Below are 26,499 nucleotides of genomic sequence, written 5' to 3' on the forward strand. Positions count from 1 at the left end.
ACACACACACACACACACACACACACACACACACACACACACACACACACACACACACACACACACACACACACACACACACACACACACACACACACACCGGCCAAACCACTACTATGTTTGAACCACGCCCAGCAAGCCAAATTACGTCATGATAACGTTATGATGACGTCCTCCGGTGACTCTGAATGTACTGAATTACAGTACATTTCAAGCACAAACTCAATACAAAGACTGTTAACTGTGAGTGGACGACCCAATTAAGCATTACACTTGTTTACAAGAGGGTCCACCGTGTTCAATTCATCAAAACATTTAGAGACGTACAAATAGACACTTCTATATAGTCAAAGACCAGAACAGGAATTCATCATAAAGGAGGTAAAAAGGGAATGGATGATCTTTACATCATTTCCAGGACGTCTTCACCAGTTGAAATAATATAGCTTGTTCTGGGCCAGATCTAGTTATGATATGACTTAAGTGGATCTGGCCTCGATCGGACTCTCTGTGATTCATCCAGGGACATCCGTCTTAGTGGGCAGAATGTATGTTGGTTGAAATCAGGTGATATTCTGGGCCAGATATGATTAGTCTTGGTTCGACTTGATCTGGCCACAATCAAGACGTCACTAATTCGTCCAGGTCCTGACCGTGCTTGCTGGTGCCTCTCGGGCAAATGGGTCTGGACAATTATACCATCCTGCACCAATACATTGGGGAACAGCTTCTTTTCCCAGAGCTGTGGCCTCGATCACACACCCCTCCCTGCCCGCCCGTCCGCCCGCAGGCAGGCAGGCACGCAGGCACGCACGCACGCACGCACGCACGCACGCACGCACGCACGCACGCACACGCACGTCACAGACACGCAGTCATTCTTTCATTCATGCCAGTGTCACTCTCTGCAACGTCCTGGGTGGGTTACACCCACTAAATGGCGCGAGGAGATGCATCTCACTCAGAATACAATCTCAGCACCCAGAATCACATATGATTGATGTTAAAGTTGTCCTCTTGGACCCAATGTAACAAATCTATAAATTATGCTATCATCAAGACGACATTGGCCTGTGAGCCATTTAGATTAATTGTGCCATTAGCCCTCGTTTATCAATCTAATGTAGATCCCAATGCAGAAGTTGTCTCACGGCAGGGTTTATGTGCGATTTATGAAACAATGTTGATGTAGGCCTTTACAAATTAGAATATTTAGGGTAATGACGGCTCATTCAACGGGTAAAGGCGGTTCGCTCTTTGTTGTTGAACGGCAGTATGGATTACTTTTCAACACGACGACAAACAATCACAACATTTTAAGGTGGATTTTTGTGAAACGGACGTACATGCGAGACCAGGCGACGCTTCAAAGGTTTAGTGTAAATCCCCGCAGTGACCCTTATATGACGGTAATCAATTCTCCACAGGGAGAGTTTTAATTGCTAGTTGTGTCTACAGTCTTCCACAGACATGTCTGTATGGCACCACGAGACAAAAGAGAATATACCAGGCTGTGTCACACTTCAATTATAGGAAATGAGAAAGAAGGAATATGAGACCATGATAAAAAAAAAACTGCAAAGCTGTCGCCTATTGGTCGGCTGTTATAAGCTGTCCATGTACAGTACATCTAAGTCTGTGTAGTTGAACTTGAGATACAGTGTGCTTGATATGTATTGTGTACTGCCTGTACTGTAGCATACTTTATAGATAGGCTACAAGAGACATCTCAGCGCTAGTAAGGTCAGCCTTGCTGCATTAGTCATTATCATGTCACGTTGCTATGTCTCATATCTTGTGGTCACGTCATTATGATCCAGCACTATATAGGTTCTTGTTTGTGTAATAAACTTTTTGAACCTTTAGCGTGATACTGTCTCGTGTCGCGTTATTGTTCTCCCGGGCCCGCTGCCACAGTCGCCGTACCAAAGGAATACTTCAACTGGATTATCACACACCACCCAGCCTGCACACACTACCAGTCTGTCAGAACCACTCACCACCCAGCCTGCACAACACACTACCAGTCTGTCAGAACCACTCACCACCCAGCCTGCACAACACACTACCAGTCTGTCAGAACCACTCACCACCCAGCCTGCACAACACACTACCAGTCTGTCAGAACCACTCACCACCCAGCCTGCACAACACACTACCAGTCTGTCAGAACCACTCACCACCCAGCCTGCACAACACACTACCAGTCTGTCAGAACCACTCACCACCCAGCCTGCACAACACACTACCAGTCTGTCAGAACCACTCACCACCCAGCCTGCACAACACACTACCAGTCTGTCAGAACCACTCACCACCCAGCCTGCACAACACACTACCAGTCTGTCAGAACCAGACGAGGGTCCAGTTTAGAGATTACAACGGTCGGCCTCAGTTAAACATGTCTGTTCTAAAACAAAAGCCACATACTTCACTAATAGAGGGTATGCACATGCATGAAGTGGATGGGAAATAGAGTGGCAAATCGAGTGGCAAAGTGAATTTAATGTCGCTTAACGTTGCAATCAGCTTTTCTGTTTGTATTGGATGTATGGGCTATCAAGGCCAGAAAAGTAGTTTTTGAGTGGTGCAAACCACTCCAACAAGCAGCTTTGTCTGTATGTTTGTGTACCTGTGTACGTGTCCGTGCACCTGTGTACGTGTCCGTGCACAGGTGAGCATGGTTACCATGGTCACTGACATTACGTCAGACCACAGCTGATCAGGCTATATAAGACCTTGCACCACTCAGTTCACACGGGTGTGATTTTTTACCACTCAGTAGGCGTTCCTGCATAACTTCTTTAACGTGCATACCCTCTATATAATCATTTACAGACTAGTAAACACTAACAGGCCAGATTTGCATTGCTCAGTTGGTGTAATGTTGCCACTGCGCTTATAAGAATAGATTCACCCATCACCACACAAGCTGTACCACCTGTTGTTTTGGGACTTCTTTGATGTGCTACAGTAGATTCAGAAGACCTCCTATAGTGTTCTCCCTGTTCTTCTTGTTATTCCTTTTTTTGCTTTTGGTATACCGAAAAGCAGATCCATTCATTGCCAAACCAAATGAATGAATTATTGTATATTTTAAGTAGTTAGTTGATGCCCCTTTCCGAAGTGTAAAAAAGGTCAGTATATACAGTACTGTTCAATTGAGTGCAAAGGTTCTAGTGACTCGGGAGTACAACGGAGAGACCCATAGCGCTCAACTAATGTTCTTGTGAAAACACAAGACGTCTTTTTCAGCTGCGCTAGCCCCTCCTATGTCCAGCTTTGAGGGTTTGTGTAAACACAAACATTGAAGACAAAAGTGTGTAAACAGCGCCCCTCACTTCACACAGGTGTGATTTTTTTATTCTACTTACACACATCTCGCCGTGCTTTCAGTTTCCGTCTATCTATAAATGCATAGACCTTTTTAGAGCATGGGAAAGAATGCATAGACCTTTTTAGAGCATGGGAAAGGAAAGAAACCTTTTTAGAGCATGGGAAAGGAAAGAAACCTTTTTAGAGCATGCGGGAAAGGAAAGAAAAGTTCATGTTCCCTGTGACAATAAAGCAGCTAAGTGGAAATTGGGGCTGCAGGCAAAGCCGTACAGGGGGGATTAACTGTCATTGAGGATGTTGGTTGGCGAGGGTGCACAGGGTGACCTCATCACCCACTTCCACTCTGTGGCGGACGAGAGGAAGAGGGGATGCAGGATCATTTGTGTACCCTCCCCAGCTCCTCGGAGAGGCCCTTTCGTCAGCCCACCCCGAACTGCCGCTGACACACTACAAAATTGGGCGAATAGACGTTCAAATTAATTTTTGGATCACATGGGAGCCTGCTGCTCTTTTGGCAACTCTAAAGGTAGTAGATCTTGAGATGATATAATTGATGTGGGCATCCCATGACAGCTGGGCTGGGCTGATAACTGGGCCCTGAGCAGTTTCTGAAGGTGTAGACTCAATTTATTCATTGTCCAGATATTATTGGAGATGGTGGAGAGGGGATACTGTCCTTAGTTTCTCCTGGCACTAATTACCACATCCATGTTATTAACGCATTCTGGGCGGGAACCCCTTTTGGTGTTATACTTTAGCTATTGAAAAATAGCAGATCTACAAGCTCATAGCGCGGCACCGAGTGCCACGCTATGAACTTGTAGGTCTGCTATTTTTGAAAAGTTGTGAAAATGTGCCTCAAATCTTTGAATATATATTATTATTACAGAGTGAACATTTTAACTCAAATCTTTGCTTCTGGGTTGGGGTCCCTGGAACAACATATTTTCAGATGGGGGGGGCGGATGCATATTACATATCATTTTTGGGGTCCTTGACATGGAATATTGAGCACCACTGATAAGAAACATAAGGTTTGTCATGATTTAGAAGACATTTTTATAATTTCGACGTCAGGTCAAAATGGGTTAAGCTCCATTCATAGCCAGTGAAAACTCCTGTCCTCATTCTTCCACGGCGTCCTATAGGCCTTCTGGGTCAGGCCAGGTAGAGTCAGAACCCAGATCAGGTGCTCTATGTGTGCGTGCATTGCAATCTAAATATTTCACATGGGCCAGGCCAGGCCAGGCCAGGGGTGGACTGGCCACAGGACGTACCAGGCATATGCCCAGTGGGCCGACCCTCTGGTGGGCCGGTCTGGGCCAAATTACTTACTTAAGGGCTTGTATTTCAAGTATTTGTATGGGCCTCGACCCGAAACGTCAGTAGAGTATCTGCGTGCTGGTTGTGGTGGTCCAGTCTGGGCCAAATTCCGCTAAAAAGGTCCGGGCTGAATATTTCTCTCAGTCCAGCCCTGATCCAGGCTGCTGATACAGATGACAAAGAGCTGCGGGGACAGTAGTCCCCACTGGGGGACGGACACCTACTGATGTTACACAGGGATCGGACACAGGATCCCCACTGCACCGTTTGCTCCTCTCCGTCAGTCAGTCAGGTCACAACAATGAGCCAGAGGGGGCGTCTGGCTGGCAGACATGTCAGCCGAGGTATTAAAGCAGCTGACAGAGCTTTAATGTGTCACCGCCGGCAACCCCAAAACATCTATTTTGGGGTTGTTATTGAGAGTGTTGTGCTGACATTGAATACATGTGGTATAGAGCAGGGGTTCTCAACTCTTGGGTCGCGACCCCTCGGGGGGGGGGGGGTCGCCAAATTATTTTGGGGGGTCCCCAAATTATAAAAAAAAAAAAAAAAGATTGCAACTGAATGGCTGAAAAATGGAAATGAAGAGTTTACATAGTACACATAGTACATGCATAAACTTTCTTTAATGATTATATCTGGTTTCAGTATTCATTTATGATATATTTTCTCTATTATTAAGGTTATTTTTGCAGTCAGTTTGTATTGGGGGTGGGAAGTGGGGGCGGGGCGGGGCGGGGGTCGTGAGACATGACCAAAGCATTTCCGGGGGTCAAAAACGTTGAGAACCCCTGGTATAGAGCAGTGCTAAACCACGTTGGAAACTTTGTAAAATGTGTCGTCCTCCAGAAGGAATACTCTTTCCCAACACAGCGGACTCTAATGAAACGTGATTGTAGTCATCTGGAAAGATGGACCTGTGAGTGATGTTGCTTCTCTAAAGTAATCTCCTTATTTCACTCTCCGATTCCTCGGCTAAGCACTTAATTGCTTCCTTCTTTCTTAACGATTTACAGTAATGTAGGGAATTAACGTAAGTATTTCTTTCTTTTTATGCGAAGAGGAAGTAAACAGGCTTCTAATTTCCCGTGTCCCTGGACGTAATAGCCATGTAGCCACAGTTTCTGTTTCATCATGGTCATTTGGCTGCTAAGGCTAATTGGCTCAGCGATTTTAGGGGGGGGCGACAAAAAATAAATAAATAAAAGTAAAATATATATTTTTGTCAATATTGTAACTTCATACTCATTTATATTTTTCATTTCATTCATGCTTTGTAAATGAACAGGTTTACAACATTACATGATTGACATTGACATGACTCACATGCTGATTGGCTATAGTATGCTCCAAAATGAGTAAAAGAAAATCATATATTGTCTAGAGAAATAAGTACCGGTACTCGCATATTTAGCTGTTTATATTCTATAACTATAAGAACACCGCCATTGAGTTGTAACCGATGTGTACCCAGATATTGTAGGCTATTATTATACCCCCCAACCCCCCTCCACAAATGAGGGACTGCCATTGGATTTTTTTGAATTTTCATTTTTTTGAAATCATGTGAAAGCAGGGAATCATAGCTTCAAATTGACATATTGGTTGTTCAGTTTGACCCACCAGTTTTGGAGATATGGCTTATAGAGTAATGTCTTGCAGAGAAACAGCAAGTTGAAAAAACAGACTTGAAAGGTTCACTTCTGTGGTCTCTAACATTACACCTAGCTACATGTTTAAGCATTTATTTGATATTTACATGTCGATTTAAGCTCTGTCGATTGGTTTCAGACATGCTCTAGTACAGTATGTGAAAAGACTGCCTGTGCTATTAACTCATTTTGGAAAAAGAATTAAAAAAAAAATGGTCCCATATATATATATATATATATATATATATATATGCCCCCCCTGCTGGGAGAACCTAAAATTGCCTATATGGTTCAGTCTGAGCAGACATGGTCAAAAGTGAGACCTTAAAAAACAAAACACATCTTGCGTACGTAGTTCAATGCTTTGAGTACAGAGAGTATTCCATTAACACAATAAATGTTAAGAGGTTTTAATTCCCACTGGAAGCATCCATTCTACAACTAACGGTACTTGTAAGGTGCTTTGTATAACAGTATATTAATTTTACAATACATCACCAGTTACCACTGCCAAACCAAACTGGGTGGGGGGGGGTATAAGACCTGTGTGAAGTCATAAAACACACCATCCTGGTCAATGCAAACATTTCCAGATGTTAATGGTCCTTTTAATGTGGCCATTTGTATGAGTTCGGAGGTTTCCTGGCTTTATGTGCCATCACGATGGGCCCGCAGGGACGTGCTGAGAGCTTGTTTGAGGTGCGCTATCGTTTTATAGGTCAATAAAGTCTCAAGTCAAACGCATCGGGATGCTCCCCCCATAGGAAGAGCCGTCTGTCATAATGCCGGTGCCACACGGAGAAAAAAAAGATAGAGAATATGGATTATTACGTCACACACTGCAGGGTCCGGCCCCCGAGGGCATGAGTGAGTGTGTGTGTGGTGGAGGAGGAGGTGCACGTCATGAATGAGTGTGTGTGTGTGGTGGTGGAGGTGCACGTCATTCGTTACCCTTTGTGTAAGAGTATATAAAATTGACTGATTTGGTAATATAGCCCCATTTGATTTAGTGTGTGTGTGCGTGCACGTGTGCATACTTGTACAGTATGTGTGTGGCGTTACTGGCGTATACTATAGAGCGTGGCAGTCCCGCCCCCTTTCATGACCACGCCAGGCCCAGGAAATAGTTTCCAATGCATTTTTCCCCCCATAGACATTTCAAAACGTATTTATTTAAAGACCTTATAAGCGTAGTACAAAGCCAACAAACACAATATTTTGGACCAAACAAATAATTACAAAGAAGAAAAACAACAAAAAAACCTGTTCTAACCTGCCGTTTTCTTCTTCTTTCTAATTATTTGTTCAGCCCGAAAAATTGTGTTTGTTGTCATGATTTGTCACGACAAGAGTTGGCTTTGTCCGCGGCGTAAACTTCTTTAAATAAATACTTTCTGAAAAGTCTATGAGGAAAATGAACGGGGATTTCTTGTCCGGATCTCTCGAGGGGGCGGGACTGCGACGCTCTATACAGTATACATGTAAGTTCACTTAGTAAGAGACCACACCTTCGCTCAAGATTAACAGCTTATTGAAACAGAATGAGATGGATGCGTAGTGGAGTGAGGAACCCAAGGTAGGGCGAGACTCAGGGTGGGGGCGTAGTCTCTGGAGCTGACGGTCATCTTTGCTCTACTCAGAATGAGCGGTTGGTCGTCTCTGCTCCGTCACTGCCCCCCCTGGATTCCTAGAGAATCGAGGGGGAAGGAGGAGGTTGGGGTGGAGGAGGATGGCGATTTTGAAGAATAGTGAAAATAGCCGATCTACAAGTGCAGTACTCACAAGTTCACAACCCATGTTTGGTCTGTCGTGGAGCAGAACAAACAACTTGGTTGAGAGATCGCAGGTGTATTTATACGGTGGTGATTGCACCGGGGATTGGCCGGGTGATAATGAAAGGCAGGTGAGTTTGATGAGGAGGGAGGAGTTGTTGATAATGAGGGAGGAGTGGTTGATAAGGAGGGAGGAGTTGTTGATAATGAGGGAGGAGTGGTTGATAAGGAGGGAGGAGTTGTTGATAATGAGGGAGGAGTGGTTACGGTCAAGCGGAAGGAGGTCTCTTCTCCCGAAACTGCGTTGTATAAATACAACTTCCCTAAGTGTACATACATACACGTAAATGTATGATTGCAAAGTGATTTCATGGCACATGTCTTTATTAGGAATGCATGCGTTCATCGCATGTGCGTGTGAAAGCGTGTGGCACTCACTGGTATCTTGACGCCGCATGTTCCGGCGCAAGGAGAATGATGACTGATTGTTGAGATTGGTTTATGGTCAAATTATCACAGATTCTGTTTAGATTAACAATACGTGGCCTAGTTCCCACCGAGCGCTCTATACCGTTACTGTCACAGCTGTAGTTTACCACATTAAGCCATGGACTGCCCTGGATAGTGCTTGACAAAGCCAATGCTGCCAAAGCAGAGAGAGAGAGAGAGAGACAGAGGAAAGGGACGCAGAGAGAGAGAGCGCAAGCAATAGAGCAGTGGTTTTCAACTCGTGGTCCGGGGACCACCAGTGGGCCTCGTGGGTGTTCCAGGTGGTCCCCAGCTAAATGATGGAGAGTTGGTAACCATCCATTTGGTTTAATTTCTACGCGCTCAAGAGTTAAATTATTAATGTTAAAAATCTGCTTTAGTTAATTTACAAGAAGTCTACACATCTAGAGAGAATGTAGAAGAATTGTTATTTTGATCAACGTTTGCCTGTTTTCTCTCCTATGGTACGACATCAATACAGCATGGAATTGTGGACAAAGCATTAGCAAAATATTCTAAGGTTTGGTTCTGAGAGGCTGAATGCCGAATAAATATTGGACCTTGATATGAAAACCACTGCAACAGAGGGAAAGGGTATGAGAGCAAAGGGGGAAAGGGTGGAAGTATTGAGAGAGGAGCGGAGCAGGGGGACACAGTGCTGAGAGAGGAGCGGAGCAGGGGGACACAGTGTTGAGAGGGGAGCGGAGCAGGGGGACACAGTGTTGAGAGAGGAGCGGAGCAGGGGGACACAGTGTTGAGAGGGGAGCGGAGCAGGGGGACACAGTGCTGAGAGAGGAGCGGAGCAGGGGGACACAGTGTTGAGAGAGGAGCGGAGCAGGGGGACACAGTGTTGAGAGAGGAGCGGAGCGGAGCAGGGGGACACAGTGTTGAGAGAGGAGCGGAGCAGGGGGACACAGTGCTGAGAGAGGAGCGGAGCAGGGGGACACAGTGTTGAGAGAGGAGCGGAGCAGGGGGACACAGTGCTGAGAGAGGAGCGGAGCAGGGGGACACAGTGTTGAGAGAGGAGCGGAGCAGGGGGACACAGTGCTGAGAGAGGAGCGGAGCAGGGGGACACAGTGTTGAGAGAGGAGCGGAGCAGGGGGACACAGTGTTGAGAGAGGAGCGGAGCGGAGCAGGGGGACACAGTGTTGAGAGAGGAGCGGAGCGGAGCAGGGGGACACAGTGTTGAGAGGGGAGCGGAGCAGGGGGACACAGTGTTGAGAGAGGAGCGGAGCAGGGGGACAGTGTTGAGAGAGGAGAGGAGAGGAGCAGGGGGACACAGTGTTGAGAGAGGAGCGGAGCAGGGGGACACAGTGTTGAGAGAGGAGAGGAGCGGAGCAGGGGGACACAGTGTTGAGAGAGGAGCGGAGCAGGGGGACACAGTGTTGAGAGGGGAGCGGAGCAGGGGGACACAGTGTTGAGAGGGGAGCGGAGCAGGGGGACACAGTGTTGAGAGAGGAGCGGAGCAGGGGGACACAGTGTTGAGAGAGGAGCGGAGCAGGGGGACACAGTGTTGAGAGAGGAGAGGAGCGGAGCAGGGGGACACAGTGTTGAGAGAGGAGCGGAGCAGGGGGACACAGTGTTGAGAGAGGAGAGGAGCGGAGCAGGGGGACACAGTGTTGAGAGAGGAGCGGAGCAGGGGGACACAGTGTTGAGAGGGGAGCGGAGAGGAGCAGGGGGACACAGTGTTGAGAGAGGAGAGGAGCAGGGGGACACAGTGTTGAGAGAGGAGCGGAGCGGAGCAGGGGGACACAGTGTTGAGAGAGGAGCGGAGCAGGGGGACACAGTGTTGAGAGGGGAGCGGAGCAGGGGGACACAGTGTTGAGAGAGGAGCGGAGCAGGGGGACACAGTGTTGAGAGAGGAGCGGAGCAGGGGGACACAGTGTTGAGAGGGGAGCGGAGCAGGGGGACACAGTGTTGAGAGAGGAGCGGAGCAGGGGGACACAGTGTTGAGAGGGGAGCGGAGCAGGGGGACACAGTGTTGAGAGAGGAGCGGAGCAGGGGGACACAGTGTTGAGAGGGGAGCGGAGCAGGGGGACACAGTGTTGAGAGAGGAGCGGAGCAGGGGGACACAGTGTTGAGAGGGGAGCGGAGCAGGGGGACACAGTGTTGAGAGAGGAGCGGAGCAGGGGGACAGTGTTGAGAGAGAGAGAGGCAGCCAACTGGGCTGTGAACCACATCCTGGTAGAACTTTGTTTGAGCCAAGAATGTACACAGAAGCAGTGGGCGAGTTTTGCACGAGCACCTGACTATGTATGGTTGTTATCTGTAGCTGAGCCACGCACGCACGCACGCACGCACACACGCACGCACGCACGCACGCACGCACGCATGCAGCCACCCTACACCAAGGGTGGAAAGTACATTATAATTTGAAGTACAATTTTGAGGTATTTTGTGCTCTACTTGCAGTACGTACAATTTCCAATACTTTTACTTCTACTCCACTACATCTCAGATCCAAATATTGTACCTTTTACTGCACTACATTATTTATGTGAAAACTTTAGTTACTAATTACTTTGTAGATTTTGATTATTATTACAAAACGTGCATTAAGAACTTCAGCCCTATATACATTTTGGCCATTTGAAAATAGCCGATCTACAAGTATCACAATGCAACGCATTATGAGCTTTATAGGCTATTTTCACAGGACATTCTGCATAATGAGTACTTTTACTTTTGGTAAAAAAAAAACATGTTCTAGACATTCTAATGACCACAAAAAATATATATGACAGGCATTTTAATTACTTTTATCAGGGTTAAAGGTCAAAGGTCATTGCGAACGAATGAGCACTAAGGCCCAATCCCAATCCACTCCCTTGCTGACTCAATGAGCCCTCACTGACTTAGCTGCGCGTTCATGTGAAGTCTGCGAGGGCTTGAGGGATGTCCCATTTGAAATCGGTAAATCAGTGAGGGCTCAGCCCCGCCCCTTTATGTGCCCTTTGCCAAAGTCAGCATCGATGCTGACTTTGGCTGACTTTGGCAAAGAAATTAACCACAGTTCATAGCGTTACCAGGGGAATGAGGGGGATCCTCCGAACGTCAATCATTTAAGTATGCAAATTAGTTATGTATCTCGGTTACAATGTCAACAAACACAATAGTGCTTCTCACTGTTCTCAAAGGGAGACGGAATGGAAGGATAGGCTATATATTTAATAACAATAATAATAATAAGGGAAACATGATGAGAAATAACTAATGAGCAAACTAAAAGAATATGGAAATGCAATGTATAATGAATATTATGAATATTATTATATATGCAAATTACAACCCCTATCACACAGGAAAGTGTATTTATAAAACAAATAATAAAATGATCAGCTTAAATACTAGGACAGTTTTTATAAAGTGATGCAATGTGCTGTCCCATTCCTTTCACAACAATTTGGAGCCCTTGCAGCCTCTTACCCTCAAGCACTTACAGCTGACGTCACTAAAGTCAATGAGGGTTCAGGGCTCAGGGCTTGAGGGAGGCAATTGGGATTGGGCCAAACTATAGAAGCTGGCCAAAACTGTCTGTCTGTCTGTCTGTCTGTCTGTCTGTCTGTCTGTCTGTCTGTCTGTCTGTCTGTGTCACGCTGTAACACCACCCGCCTGCCGCCAGAGGGCAATGGGATGGGATGTTTAGGTGAAAAAAGAACAGGAAAAAATTAATTAAGTAATTCATTAATATAAAAATGTTGACGAAAAGCATCGTTGGGGCTTACAGGGTTTTAAGTACATTTTCAATTCCGGACTTTTACTTGTAACAGAGAAGTTCTATATTGCAGTATTGATTCTTAAGTAAAAAAACCTTTTATAGTACATTTTCCACCACTGCCCTAGACTCTTTAAAGATGGAGTGCCACAATTTTTGTATTTTTTCAGTTTTTCATGTGTCTATGAGGTGACAGTATACTTCATTAAACACCCTGGAGTCGTTTTTATGTGCAATGGTGTATTAACTTTGTATTTAGGGTTTCTTCCTGGAGGCTGAACCCTTGACAGTCAAACGGGCCAATGAAATAAACAGTAATATAGTGACATCACATTATCAGCCCCTCCCCTGATGATCATGTTTTAGGGTGGAAATAAATGGCACTCCATCTTTAAAGGAGAATTCCATGCTAGAAGGCTTTCTTACCTTTATTTGTAGTTGTTGCGTCCCCACCAAAGAGATCCAGGTGTTATTTTGTGCAAAAGCGCATTATTGGCTATTTCCCCTGCCATAAGCCCTAAATGAATTGAATTGAAGTGAATGGGAATTGAATGGGGCTATGGGGTGTTGTGCTAATTCGCTTATTTCCATCGCTCAAAATTAATATTTTTTTGTATATATCCTCTCTTCATAATGTAAATAATATCCCAAGCGGCACACTTTACTACTTATTTCGATGGAAATAAGCGAATTAGCATAACACCCCATAGCCCCATTCAATTCCCATTCCATGCAATGCAATTCATTGAGGGCTTATGGTAGGGGAAATAGCCAATAAGGAGTTTTTGCACAAAAAAACACCTGGGCCTCTTTGGTGGGGACGTAACAACTACAAATAAAGGTAAGAAAGTTAAGAAAGCATTCTAGCATGGAATTCTCCTTTACAGACTCTGGTTCCCGCTCTGAAAGTGAGTAGCATCTGGTAATTTGAACACTGCGGTCACGTAAATAATTCCTACTGGAAAACAAACCATGCAGTCAAAGCCTACCGTACATGTTACTGTAGCTGCTGAGCATTAATGGACATTCAAAAATATCTTAACCACTTTTGGACTGAGGTCGATAAAAAAAAGGCTTCTAAATCAAAACATTTTTCTGAAAAACCTATGTTTCTATGTCAGTGGTGCTCAACCTTTTTCATGTCAAGGACCCCCAGAAAAATGATCGCTCTGAAATATATATTCAATGATTTGCGCCACGATTTTTCAAAAATAGCAGACCTACAAGCTATGAGCTTGTAGATCTGCTATTTTTCAATAGCTAAATTATAACATATAAAACACCAACATTTTATTTTATTTTATTTTATTTTATTTTATTTTATTTTATTTTATTTTATTTTATTTTATTTTATTTTATTTTATTTTATTTTATTTTATTTTATTTTATTTTATTTTATTTTATTTTATTTTATTTTATTTTATTTTATTTTATTTTATTTTTTCTGTTTGGATGTGTGGGCTGTCAAGGCCAGACAGTAGTTTTTTGCCACTTAGTAGGCATTGGTAGGCATTCCTGCATAACTTAGTAGGCATTCCTGCATAACTTAGTAGGCATTCCTGCATAACTTAGTAGGCATTCCCGCATAACTTGTGGGTACGATGATGATGTCACGCGCACACCCTCTATTGTATCATGAACGGCCCGCCCAACAACATTAAAGTTTATTAACCTGCAGGGCATTTCCCAGAGTAAGCATCTTTGTTATACATTTGAAAACTTGACATGATGGGACATTCTGCATAATGAGTACTTTATACTTTTGGTACTTTAAGTAGTTTAATAAGAAACACTTTTCTGGGGTTTCTATGTGGGTAATGTGATTTTAGATATTTTAGTATTGTCTCCATATATATGTCTATGGAGACAACATGTACAGTAATCCAGGAAGGAAGTGAGACCAGTGTCCGTGACATCACTGGCACTTTGAAATAAGCGTTTCCGATTAAATATGACATAATTTCTGATTCCGCATAGCTCCTGCTTATCAACTGCATTTCAAGCATTTCAAGATCGTGGAAGAGATAGCTTGAGAGAGTTCTGTTCTTTTGCCTCCTGCACCTTTTCCACCATGCACACTTTTCAACATTTCTGTTAATACTATACAACATGCACACACATACATTTCACTCATGCACACACGCACTACACCACTGACTACTGATTTCCACACTTCACCTGTTAATTCATGATTCCTTATTTTTGCTTAATTAATAAATTCTATTTCTTTGGTAAACTGCGTCTCCCCTGTTTTTTGTTGTGTACCTTGGCACCCCCTAGGCCAGGTGCATAACAAAACAACCACACACAACATGCCGCAGTCAGTGTACGCCATCAAATATGATATAATCATATGCACACATGAACACTGCACGTGACATCACACACACACACACACACACACACACACACACACACACACACACACACACACACACACACACACACACACACACACACACACACACACACACACACACACACACACACACACACACAGAGAGAGAGATAGCGGCCAGCGTTAATTACTTTATTGCATAGGTTGTGTGGAGCACCTGATATGTGGCACACACACATTCCAAAGTCTCACCGTTGATTGCCCTTGAAAAAAATAAAGTGGTTTGCTCAAACAACAAGGTTTAACCTGTGAAATTTCAGAAGAGAGCCTCAATGATTTATGCTATTAAAACTATGAATCATATTGTTGCATGTTCTGAGCCACTGTTAGTATTCTATAATGTGGACTCAACAACGCCCAGTCCAGCTGTGTTTGTTATCGTACGTACGCCAGCCAAGGTAAATGTCAAACGTCCAAATGCCAACAACCTTCCACTGAAGCCATTTAGACCTGACACCAGATTCTACAAATGTCTTCTAAATCATGACAGTTTTCTGAAAAAAAACCTGTTTCTATAGCAGTGGTTCTCAAACTATTTCATGTCAAGGAGCCCCAAAATTATATGTAACCGGCCGCCGACCCCTATCTGAAAATGTTGTTCAAGGAACCCCCCAGAAGCAAAGATATGAGTTAAGAACATTCGCTGTGAAAGAATATATATATATTCAAAGATTTGCGCCAAATTTTCATGATTTTTCAAAAATAGCAGATCAACAAGAGTGCCGCGCTACGAGCTTGTAGATCTGCTATTTTAAAATAGTGGTTAAAGTGGTTAAAAGCTATATGGCGACACAACCTTCCACTTAATACTAATACATCTTTCCCCTGATGCAGCCTGATCTGAGCGGCTTCTGTTTGTGTCCGACGGCATTGAGCCACTGAATGAACGACACGCTTCAGTCTGTGTTTGTCCCTAAGGTTTAACCCATTTTGGGGCGGGAACCCCTTTAGCTATTGAAAAATAGCAGATCTAGGTCTGCTATTTTTGAAAAATCTTTAAAAAAAGATTAACTCAAATCTTTGCTTCTGGGGGGGGTCCCTGGAACAACATATTTTCAGATGGGGGTCGGCGGCCAATTACATATATTTAGGGTTCCTTGACATGAAAATGTTTGAGAACCACTAACACAGAAACATAGGGTTTTCCAGAAAACCCGGTAATTTAGAAGACATAGGCCAAAGTACCGTTACTGTAATTACTATGCCAGTGGAAAAACCCTACAACCCTCCCTCCCCCCTAGCTGCTACCGCTGAGACGGAACTCTTAAACTTCCCAGAAGAAGCCGAACCGACCACTCCCCTCCTCTCTCCTGTACTATTTACTACAGCAGCTGGATAACCAGCCACAGGAAGGGGGGTAGGAGGAAGGGAAGGATGGAGGGAGGGAGAGAGAGATGGAGAGGAGGTGGGGCTCGCGACACTGACAGGCAGCCCAAGGTACAGGAGTAGCTCATAGGGGATCCTCCCTCTCAAGTAGAATGGTTCCTCCCAATTGTCACCTCCCTCTCTCCCTCCCTCACTCCCTCTCTCTCTCTCTCTCTCTCTCTGGTAGTAGAGAGTAGAGACAGAAAGGGCAGAGTGCAACAGTTTGGAAACATGCTGTCCTCTGCCTGGCTGGTGCTGACTGAGGGAAACTAGTACTAAGAGATGATCAAAGAGGAGGAGAAGCTTGGATTACAGTGACACATATAGTGACCATTTACAGGAGAGAGAGATATGTGTTCAACAGAGTACAACATAACTGCCTCCTAACTATGTGGAATGGAACTGCGAGCAGCTTGGCAGGTAAGCAAGCAAGAAGCAACACGTGTGTGTGTGACTGTGTGTGTGTGCGTGCGTGTGCGTGCGTGTGTGTGTGTGTGTGCGCGCGTGCGTGTGTGTGTGTGCGTGTGTGCGTGTGTGTGCGCGTGCGTGCGTGTGTGTGTGTGTGTGTAAAAGTTGGGCGGTGAAGGGGGACAGGGGAAGGCAGTGTGAGGATGATTAACACAGACAGGTAAACACTCCCTGAGCTCTGAGCACAGACCTGCTCACTGTGCCTCTGTCGAACGGCTGTCAAGCCAGCAGCAGAATTCACACAACCTTTTTACAGCTATAGCCTCTGAGGCGATGTCAGCTAGCCCTGGAATCAGCACAGACGTTATGAGTGGAGAGAGAGAGAGAGAGAGAGAGAGAGAGAGCAGGGCAAGGCAAGAAAGAGAGAGGGACAACACCCTTTCATGAAACTAATCAGCAAATTCAATCTCTTGGTCTCTTGGCTATCTGCTGTTTCACCTACTCTTTAACTGGTTGCCAGAGGTACAATGTTTGCAATGTCTAGCGTGCAGTGGCTGGTAGCGTCTACAATTTAGCACCTAGAACGCAAAAATGTTAACTTCATTGCCACATGTGCTCGCTAAAATACAGCCCAGGGCTAAAAGGGAGACACAGTGTTAACTCATGACTCGACCTCCAGTCTTTTACTGGATGTCGAGTCATAAACTTTCATATGTCCTTTTCTCAGAGTTATACAATAGACACTGCGTAAGTATGTGTGATCTATTGATGAGCAATGATCATACCTTTTAAAAAAAAACAACGTAGTTCCTCTTCTGCTTGAGATTAACATAATGCACCTTATCGATGGTCTTCTATCGTATAAAGTGATTGGCCAGGTGGAAGCCCAACTTATATATTAGTAAACCACAAATATAGTGTCGGTTAGACAATAAGACATACAGTATTTTGACAAAGACACAAAAGTAGTGGACTGTATTATTAAAATAGAACTGGAAACTTCCAGTTCTACGTCACAATATTTCATAATCTCTGGAAGTTAGTTAACTTCACAAACTTTCACAATGTCTTAACACTGTCTGTACTCTGTAAACCTCTACCCATATAAATGACACAGATATCCTGCATTCCTTAAATATTTCAATACAAAGGCAGGATAAACTATAGGGATTTCTGACCCATTGAAACGACACCATTCAAATGATTGAGTGGAGTTTATTAACCCATTTTCCCTGATCCTCTCTTTCTAAAATATAGGCAGCTTCTCTACAAAATCTAAGATGCCCTGTGTGTGTTATTTGATAACCTTAAAGCTGTTTAGGTGATCACAGAATGCATTCATTGTTTTTATTCTTATTTTCCTTTTAAATATTTCCTTTGTAGCACTTTGAGATTTGTTTCAAATATGAAGTTGCGTTATAAATAAAATGTATTATTATTATTGGTAAATGGTAAATGGTGCATTTATATAGCGCCTTTATCCAAGGCGCTTTACATAGTGCATTACATTCACCCATTCACACACACATTCATACACCGATTGCGGCGGAAGCCATGCAAGGCACCAACCAGCACATCGGGAGCAATTTGGGGTTCAGTGTCTTGCCCAAGGATTCGAACCGCCAACCCATGGATCATTGGACGACCTGCTCTACCTCTTGAGCCACAGTCGCCCCGATAATATTATTATTATTATTATTATTATGGGATTTCTGGGACAAGATACACAATACAATCCTCATTTATCTATGTGTAACTCTAATGTGACACAATAGCCCTTTAAGGGATCCATTTGGCTACATTTGTACATTGTCCGAGATTGGAATGAAGTGATTAGAAGTAGATTAGAAAATGGAACATAAAAAGATAACAAAGGGGCTGTTGGTGGGTTAATCTATAGTGGGCATTCCACCCTCCAAGGCCACCTGGATCTGACACTTCTTCATTCACATCAACAACAGAGAAGTGCTTATTCATAGTGTGACTGGTTGAAGAACGCACGTTTATGTGGTTCTGGAATCTTAATTTATTTCTTGGAACACACTAATTCATTCTGAGCATATTTTTGGTGTCTATAACAAAACGTTCTAAGCTAAAAAAGCCCTTGGGTATATTCACAATAAATCATGTAGGTCACATGGAACGCAGCCAGAAGGAAGGTACTGGAGCAGACGTGTCTTGTCTATATGTACACTACACTAGAGGTGTGTGTGTGTGTGTGTGTGTGTGTGTGTGTGTGTGTGTGTGTGTGTGTGTGTGTGTGTGTGTGTGTGTGTGTGTGTGTGTGTGTGTGTGTGTGTGTGTGTGTGTGTGTGTGTGTGTGTGTGTGTGTGTGTGTGTGTGTGTGTGTGTGTGTGTGTGTGTGTGTGATGAATAGAAATGAATAGCACTCTTGATACATGTGCCTACAGTATGTAAACGGCCTAGTTTCGAACCCAGGCCTCCCGCACGGGAAACCAAACATCTACCGCTCACCCAAAAAAGGAAACTCTCCTTGGGCTTAAAGGAGAATTCCATGCTAGAAGGCTTTATTTACCTTTATTTGTAGTTGTTACGTCCCCACCAAAGAGGTCCAGGTGTTATTTTGTGCAAAAGCGCATTATTGGCTATTTCCCCTACCATAAGCCCTCAATGAATTGCATTGCATTGAATTGAATGGGGCTATGGGGTGTTGTGCTCATTCGCTTATTTTCATCGCTCAAAAATCATTTTTTTTGTATATATCCTCTCTTCATAATGTAAATAGTATCCCAAGCGGCACACTTTACTACTTATTTTGATGGAAATAAGCGAATTAGCACAACAACCCAACCCCCACTGAGGGCTTATATTAGGGGAAATGGCCAATAATGAACTTTTGCACAAAATAACACCTGGACCTCTATGTTGGGGACGTAACTACAAATAAAGGTAAGAAAGCCTTCTAGCATGGAATTCTCCTTTTTAAAGGGGAATACCACTCATTTTCAACATTTTATTATGTCATTAATATACCTTAGAGCTGTTGTTTGGAAATAATAATAAAATCTGAAATCTGAAAAAAAAAATCATTAACATGGTGAATCACATCTTGATGATGTCATCAAGATGTGATTCACCATGTTAATGATTTTTATCAGACCTCCAGTTCTAGGAAACACAGAATGGGGGGAACTTTTTTATTATTTCCTCACAACAGCTCTAAGTGTATATTAGTGACATAGTAAAATGTTGAAAATGAGTGGAATGCCGGGAGATTTCTGGTTTTCAAAGCAGGGCTACTCCGCTACACCTGGACAGTATAGGCACATATATACCACCCAACGGACAAAATGTATGCGTCACTTTTCCCCCTAATAATGATATCATTTATGACACCTCAGGCAAACACACTCCTATTCTGGTTCAGTACAGTGAGCAGTCTATCCAGAGACAGTCTATCCAGAGACAGTCTACCCAGAGACAGTCTATCCAGAGACAGTCTATCCAGAGACAGTCTATCCAAAGACAGTATCCAGAGACAGTCTACTCAGAGACAGACAGCTAGTCAGTAGATGGTCTCAGTCTACCCAGAGACAGACGGCTAGTCAGTGGATGGTCTCAGTCTACCCAGAGACAGACAGCTAGTCAGTGGATGGTCTCAGTCTACTCAGAGACAGACAGCTAGTCAGTGGATGGTCTCAGTCTACTCAGAGACAGACAGCTAGTCAGTGGATGGTCTCAGTCAGAGACAGACAGCTAGTCAGTGGATGGTCTCAGTCTACCCACAGACAGACAGCTAGTCAGTGGATGGTGTCAGTCTACCCAGAGACAGACAGCTAGTCAGTGGATGGTCTCAGTCTATCTAGAGACAGACAGCTAGTCAGTGGATGGTCTCAGTCTATCTAGAGACAGACAGCTAGTCAGTGGATGGTCTCAGTCTACCCAGAGACAGACAGCTAGTCAGTGGATGGTCTCAGTCAGAGACAGACAGCTAGTCAGTGGATGGTCTCAGTCAGAGACAGACAGCTAGTCAGTGGATGGTCTCAGTCTACCCAGAGACAGACAGCTAGTCAGTGGATGGTCTCAGTCTACTCAGAGACAGACAGCTAGTCAGTGGATGGTCTCAGTCTACCCAGAGACAGACAGCTAGTCAGTGGATGGTCTCAGTCTACCCACAGACAGACAGCTAGTCAGTGGATGGTGTCAGTCTACCCAGAGACAGACAGCTAGTCAGTGGATGGTCTCAGTCTATCTAGAGACAGACAGCTAGTCAGTGGATGGTCTCAGTCTATCTAGAGACAGACAGCTAGTCAGTGGATGGTCTCAGTCTACCCAGAGACAGACAGCTAGTCAGTGGATGGTCTCAGTCTACCCACAGACAGACAGCTAGTCAGTGGATGGTCTCAGTCTACCCACAGACAGACAGCTAGTCAGTGGATGGTCTCAGTCTACCCAGAGACAGACAGCTAGTCAGTGGATGGTCTCAGTCTATCCAGACAGAGACAGACAGCTAGTCAGTGGATGGTCTCAGTCAGAGACAGACAGCTAGTCAGTGGATGGTCTCAGTCTACCCAGAGACAGACAGCTAGTCAGTGGATGGTCTCAGTCTACTCAGAGACAGACAGCTAGTCAGTGGATGGTCTCAGTCTACCCAGAGACAGACAGCTAGTCAGTGGATGGTCTCAGTCTACCCACAGACAGACAGCTAGTCAGTGGATGGTGTCAGTCTACCCAGAGACCGACAGCTAGTCAGTGGATGGTCTCAGTCTATCTAGAGACAGACAGCTAGTCAGTGGATGGTCTCAGTCTATCTAGAGACAGACAGCTAGTCAGTGGATGGTCTCAGTCTACCCAGAGACAGACAGCTAGTCAGTGGATGGTCTCAGTCAGAGACAGACAGCTAGTCAGTGGATGGTCTCAGTCAGAGACAGACAGCTAGTCAGTGGATGGTCTCAGTCAGAGACAGACAGCTAGTCAGTGGATGGTCTCAGTCAGAGACAGACAGCTAGTCAGTGGATGGTCTCAGTCTACCCAGAGACAGACAGCTAGTCAGTGGATGGTCTCAGTCTACCCAGAGACAGACAGCTAGTCAGTGGATGGTCTCAGTCTACCTAGAGACAGACAGCTAGTCAGTGGATGGTCTCAGTCTACCTAGAGACAGACAGCTAGTCAGTGGATGGTCTCAGTCTACCTAGAGACAGACAGCTAGTCAGTGGATGGTCTCAGTCTACTCAGAGACAGACAGCTAGTCAGTGGATGGTCTCAGTCTACCCAGAGACAGACAGCTAGTCAGTGGATGGTGTCAGTCTACCCAGAGACAGACAGCTAGTCAGTGGATGGTCTCAGTCTACCCAGAGACAGACAGCTAGTCAGTGGATGGTCTCAGTCAGAGACAGACAGCTAGTCAGTGGATGGTCTCAGTCTACCCACAGACAGACAGCTAGTCAGTGGATGGTCTCAGTCTACCCACAGACAGACAGCTAGTCAGTGGATGGTCTCAGTCTACCCACAGACAGAGAGCTAGTCAGTGGATGGTCTCAGTCTACCCAGAGACAGACAGCTAGTCAGTGGATGGTCTCAGTCTACCCACAGACAGACAGCTAGTCAGTGGATGGTCTCAGTCTACCCACAGACAGACAGCTAGTCAGTGGATGGTCTCAGTCTACCCACAGACAGACAGCTAGTCAGTGGATGGTCTCAGTCTACCCAGAGACAGACAGCTAGTCAGTGGATGGTCTCAGTCTACCCAGAGACAGACAGCTAGTCAGTGGATGGTCTCAGTCTATCCAGACAGAGACAGACAGCTAGTCAGTGGATGGTCTCAGTCTACTCAGAGACAGACAGCTAGTCAGTGGATGGTCTCAGTCTACTCAGAGACAGACAGCTAGTCAGTGGATGGTCTCAGTCTACTCAGAGACAGACAGCTAGTCAGTGGATGGTCTCAGTCTACTCAGAGACAGACAGCTAGTCAGTGGATGGTCTCAGTCTACTCAGAGACAGACAGCTAGTCAGTGGATGGTCTCAGTCTACCCAGAGACAGACAGCTAGTCAGTGGATGGTCTCAGTCTACCCAGAGACAGACAGCTAGTCAGTGGATGGTCTCAGTCTACCCAGAGACAGACAGCTAGTCAGTGGATGGTCTCAGTCTACTCAGAGACAGACAGCTAGTCAGTGGATGGTCTCAGTCTACCCAGAGACAGACAGCTAGTCAGTGGATGGTCTCAGTCTACCCAGAGACAGACAGCTAGTCAGTGGATGGTCTCAGTCTATCCAGAGACAGACAGCTAGTCAGTGGATGGTCTCAGTCTACTCAGAGACAGACAGCTAGTCAGTGGATGGTCTCAGTCTACCCAGAGACAGACAGCTAGTCAGTGGATGGTCTCAGTCTACCCAGAGACAGACAGCTAGTCAGTGGATGGTCTCAGTCTATCCAGACAGAGACAGACAGCTAGTCAGTGGATGCAGGTCTCATGCAGTCTGTGGTCACAGGACACAGCTCTCCTACGGCAGGGCTTAGCAGCGTGTCAGTGCGGCCCATTGTTGGGTAACCCCCCCGTGTTCAGTTTAAAAGTATGCCAGGGGGAGTGTAAAAAAAAAACTGTGTTCAGCCCATTGTGTGACGTTTACACAGACATCAGCAACTTTCACCGCGAGGGTCTCTGCTGCCACGCGGAAAGCCCCTCTATTATGATGCTTTGTGCTGGGTCTGCATTTACGTTAATCCAGCCTTAACCCATTTTGGGCGGGGACCCATGTTTGGTGTTTAAAAGCATTATGTTATACTTTAGCTATTGAAAAATAGCAGATCTACAAACTCATAGCGCGGCACCGAGTGCCACGCTATGAGCTTGTAGGTCTGCTATTCTTTCAGAGCGAACGTTTTTAACTCAAATCTTTGCTTCTGATGTCAGTGGGGTGTCCCTGGAACAAACATATTTTCAGATGGGGGTCAGTGGGTCAATTACATATATTTTTGGAGGTCCTTGACATGAAAATGTATGAGAACGACTGACATAGAAACATGGATTTTTCAAGAAAACTGTCAGGATTTAGAAGACATTATTTTGTTAGAACTGTCCGCAGGTCTAAATGGCTTAAACGGAGTCAAACACGTGGAGAGGACATAGAAAACATGGTCGATAGGATGTTTTTGTGAGTGATATATACAGTATGTAGATGTAGTAGGGCCACACCAGGATATTGTGGTTGGGGATAATATTGTTTTTATTTGCACATGCAAAACCTAAAGCAGTGGCGGGCGATAGGCTCTGCTATAGCAATAACATCTGGCCAATTATGACCAATGTTTTTGCAAATAATTTCAAATATCTGAATGTTCTAGTGTTAGTCCAGTTTTAGTCGACTAAATGTCATAAGATTTTAGTCGACTAGAATGTGTTTTGACACGCCTTGATGTCGTTGTAATGGCAGATTTTACACTTTGGTTGCATGCTGAAAATAGCAGATGTACAAGCTACAATCTCAAACCCTCACCCTACACCTAACCTCCCACGGGGCAGCACACCTAAACCTAACCTTAACCCATTAGTCCATGAGCCAGACCCCCCTAATTTGCGCGTTAATTACGAAATGGGTGGGCAAATTCTTGTTTGAATTTTTGACTAGCTGTACATCTCTACTTCACATTTTTGTATGATAACAATCGCAGACTAGCAGCTTAGTGGTAGTTATCATGCATTGAGTACATGCACCCCTATATTGCCACATGCAAATTGTGACAACACATATATGATCAACTTTTGAACCTTACTTTGTGCAGAGACCAATCAAACCACTTTTCTGCATAATTCAAATATGGGGAATTGATTGGAATGGTTATTTTACTTCCACAAAACTTCCATATATGCTTAAATGGGCTTTTAATGCAGTATTTTGCACACACATTACACACAAATTTAAAATAAGGCTTGCAAATATCCCCATTTTGGAAGTGTGTGCTAAGAACGAACATGTTCCTAATGGCTATAGAAAACTGCTCACCATTCTAAGCTTTAATATGAGTGGTAACATGTGTTTGTACGTTTTGTAACTCTAGAGATACAATCAGAAACACTATTATAGTGTGATAACACGAGCCAGGGCCATAGCTATAGAATCAAATCGGTGGGCAAAGCTGGTGTGATTTTTTTGACTTGTTGTGCATCTCTACTTCACAGTTTGGCATGATAACCATTGCATACACATAGCTTAGTGGTCGTTATCATGCATTGAATATGTGGCCCCCTATATTACCTGCACACACATTCTTACAAAAATATATGATAAACGTTTGAGCCATTATTGTGTAGAGACCTATAATCACACCTTTCTGCATAATTCAAGTATGGGTAATTGATTGGAATAGTCATTTTACTTATTCAATACTTTCATATATGCTTAAATGGCTTTTTAATGCAAAATTCTGCACACAAATGATCCATGCAATAACCAACCCCAAGAAGAGGACCTGATTATCACAGAGGCAGCCTTGACTGACTCGGAAATAAAGGACTGAATTTACCAGTGCTCCCACGGGCCAGTGCCCGTGGGATCACTGGGCAGGGGCCCTGCCTAGAGCCCGGGCAGAGGACTTTTGTGGCGGTTCTGGACAACCGTGGGTCTGACCGACTCGACACCGGGCTGGCTGAAGAAGTTCCTCATGCAGAAGACCCCAACTCGGTGTAGTGTCTGGCCCTGAGACTTATTGACAGGGTCTCACTGGAAACTGTTGGACCAGCGGATTCGACCGTTATCTCTCTGTGCACATTGTTGTGCGTCACGCACATCCGGCATGTAAAAAAGGTGATCTGTAACTGCCATCTATTAGCCAATTCATCGGCTGGCTGAAGAAGTTCCTCATGCAGAAGACCCCAACACGGTGTAGTGTCTGGCCCTGAGACTTATTGACAGTCATGCCGAAGCAGGGTCTCACTGGAAACTGTTGGTGGGGCAGAGTGAATGGATAGATGATGTTGGTTGGACACAGGGTGATGCGTGGCCGTGGAATGAGAGTGCATCCTGCAGTGACACCAACCACAGATCTTGCAGCTTTAGGCGTGCATCTCGTGCTTTGTCTGACCAGCGGATTCGACCGTTATCTCTCTGTGCACGTTGTTGTGCGTCACGCACATCCGGCATGTAAAAAAGGTGATCTGTAACTGCCATCTATTAGCCAATTCATCGTTCTGTTGAGCTGGTCAAGTCATGGTGATGTCAGAAGTGATGTCAGCAGTATCACCTTTTATGCCCATCTTTGTCAGGCATGGCCAAATATGGGGTCTATGCAGATGTCAGAAGTCGGTGGGACGAACCCGTATTTAGGCATGCCCAAATATGGAGTTGCAGAGGCAGAGGCCTTGTGATGTCAGCTGTGGCCCGGGCAGAGGCCTTTTGTGGCGGTTCTGGACAACCATGGGTCCGACCAACTCGACACCGGGCACTGCACTCCCTGTGGGGGTGTAGAACGCGTGTGTCGAATTTGAAGTAGGTGGGGCGAACGGTTTTGGTGTTACATGTATTACAGACGTACAGCTGTACAGACACAGAGACTTTGCATTTATAGTTAGATGATACATTGGCTACTATATGGACATTGAATATTCCCTCATTTAAAACCTTTGACTTTGACAAAATGAAATAAGAATGTTGACTCTGTCAATACAATATTCAATTGACAGAGTCAGGCAAAATCAGGCATATTTTCCTATATAATGCCTAATTTGCATATTTAAATATACAATTTCAGAAAACTTGTAATACAATAAATCATTGTTTTCATGTAATTAATCAACTAGGGAAGTTTCATGGTGATCACTAGTTCTTAATCTTTTTCATCCTATTCACCCATCATGTATATAGGTGAAAATAACAATGTGTGATAAATATGAAAAAGCTGCTCCTGTGGAAGTGTTATCATATATTAATTTACTTATATTGACCTTCTAAACAATTTAATATAGGTATGGTTTTGCCCACTCATTTCGTAATGAAAACTTGTCTGGCTCATGGACTACATGTCTAAACTAAGTATGCACCCCAACTGGATCTCTTGTCCACTAGTCCCTTCCTAACATTTTAGTC

General features: G+C 44.6%; 2 protein-coding genes across 2 annotated transcripts in view; one reads left to right on the forward strand and one right to left on the reverse strand.

Annotated features, from left to right (window-relative positions):
- The window catches only part of mcf2l2 (MCF.2 cell line derived transforming sequence-like 2), a gene marked incomplete at its 5' end in the record, with an annotated part of 156,436 nt that overhangs the window by 79,884 nt on the left and 50,053 nt on the right, over nt 1-26,499 (reverse strand). The window lies entirely within an intron of this gene.
- b3gnt5a (UDP-GlcNAc:betaGal beta-1,3-N-acetylglucosaminyltransferase 5a) overlaps nt 16,100-26,499 on the forward strand; it is a 13,254-nt gene continuing 2,854 nt past the window's right edge. The window contains exon 1 of the mRNA XM_079506230.1: nt 16,100-16,470. The gene's annotated coding sequence lies outside the window, so the exon portion shown is untranslated. The remainder of the gene's footprint in view (nt 16,471-26,499) is intronic.

The sequence above is a fragment of the Electrona antarctica genome (genome assembly GCF_951216825.1).
Source record: "Electrona antarctica genome assembly, chromosome: 7".
NCBI classification, from domain to species: domain Eukaryota; kingdom Metazoa; phylum Chordata; class Actinopteri; order Myctophiformes; family Myctophidae; genus Electrona; species Electrona antarctica.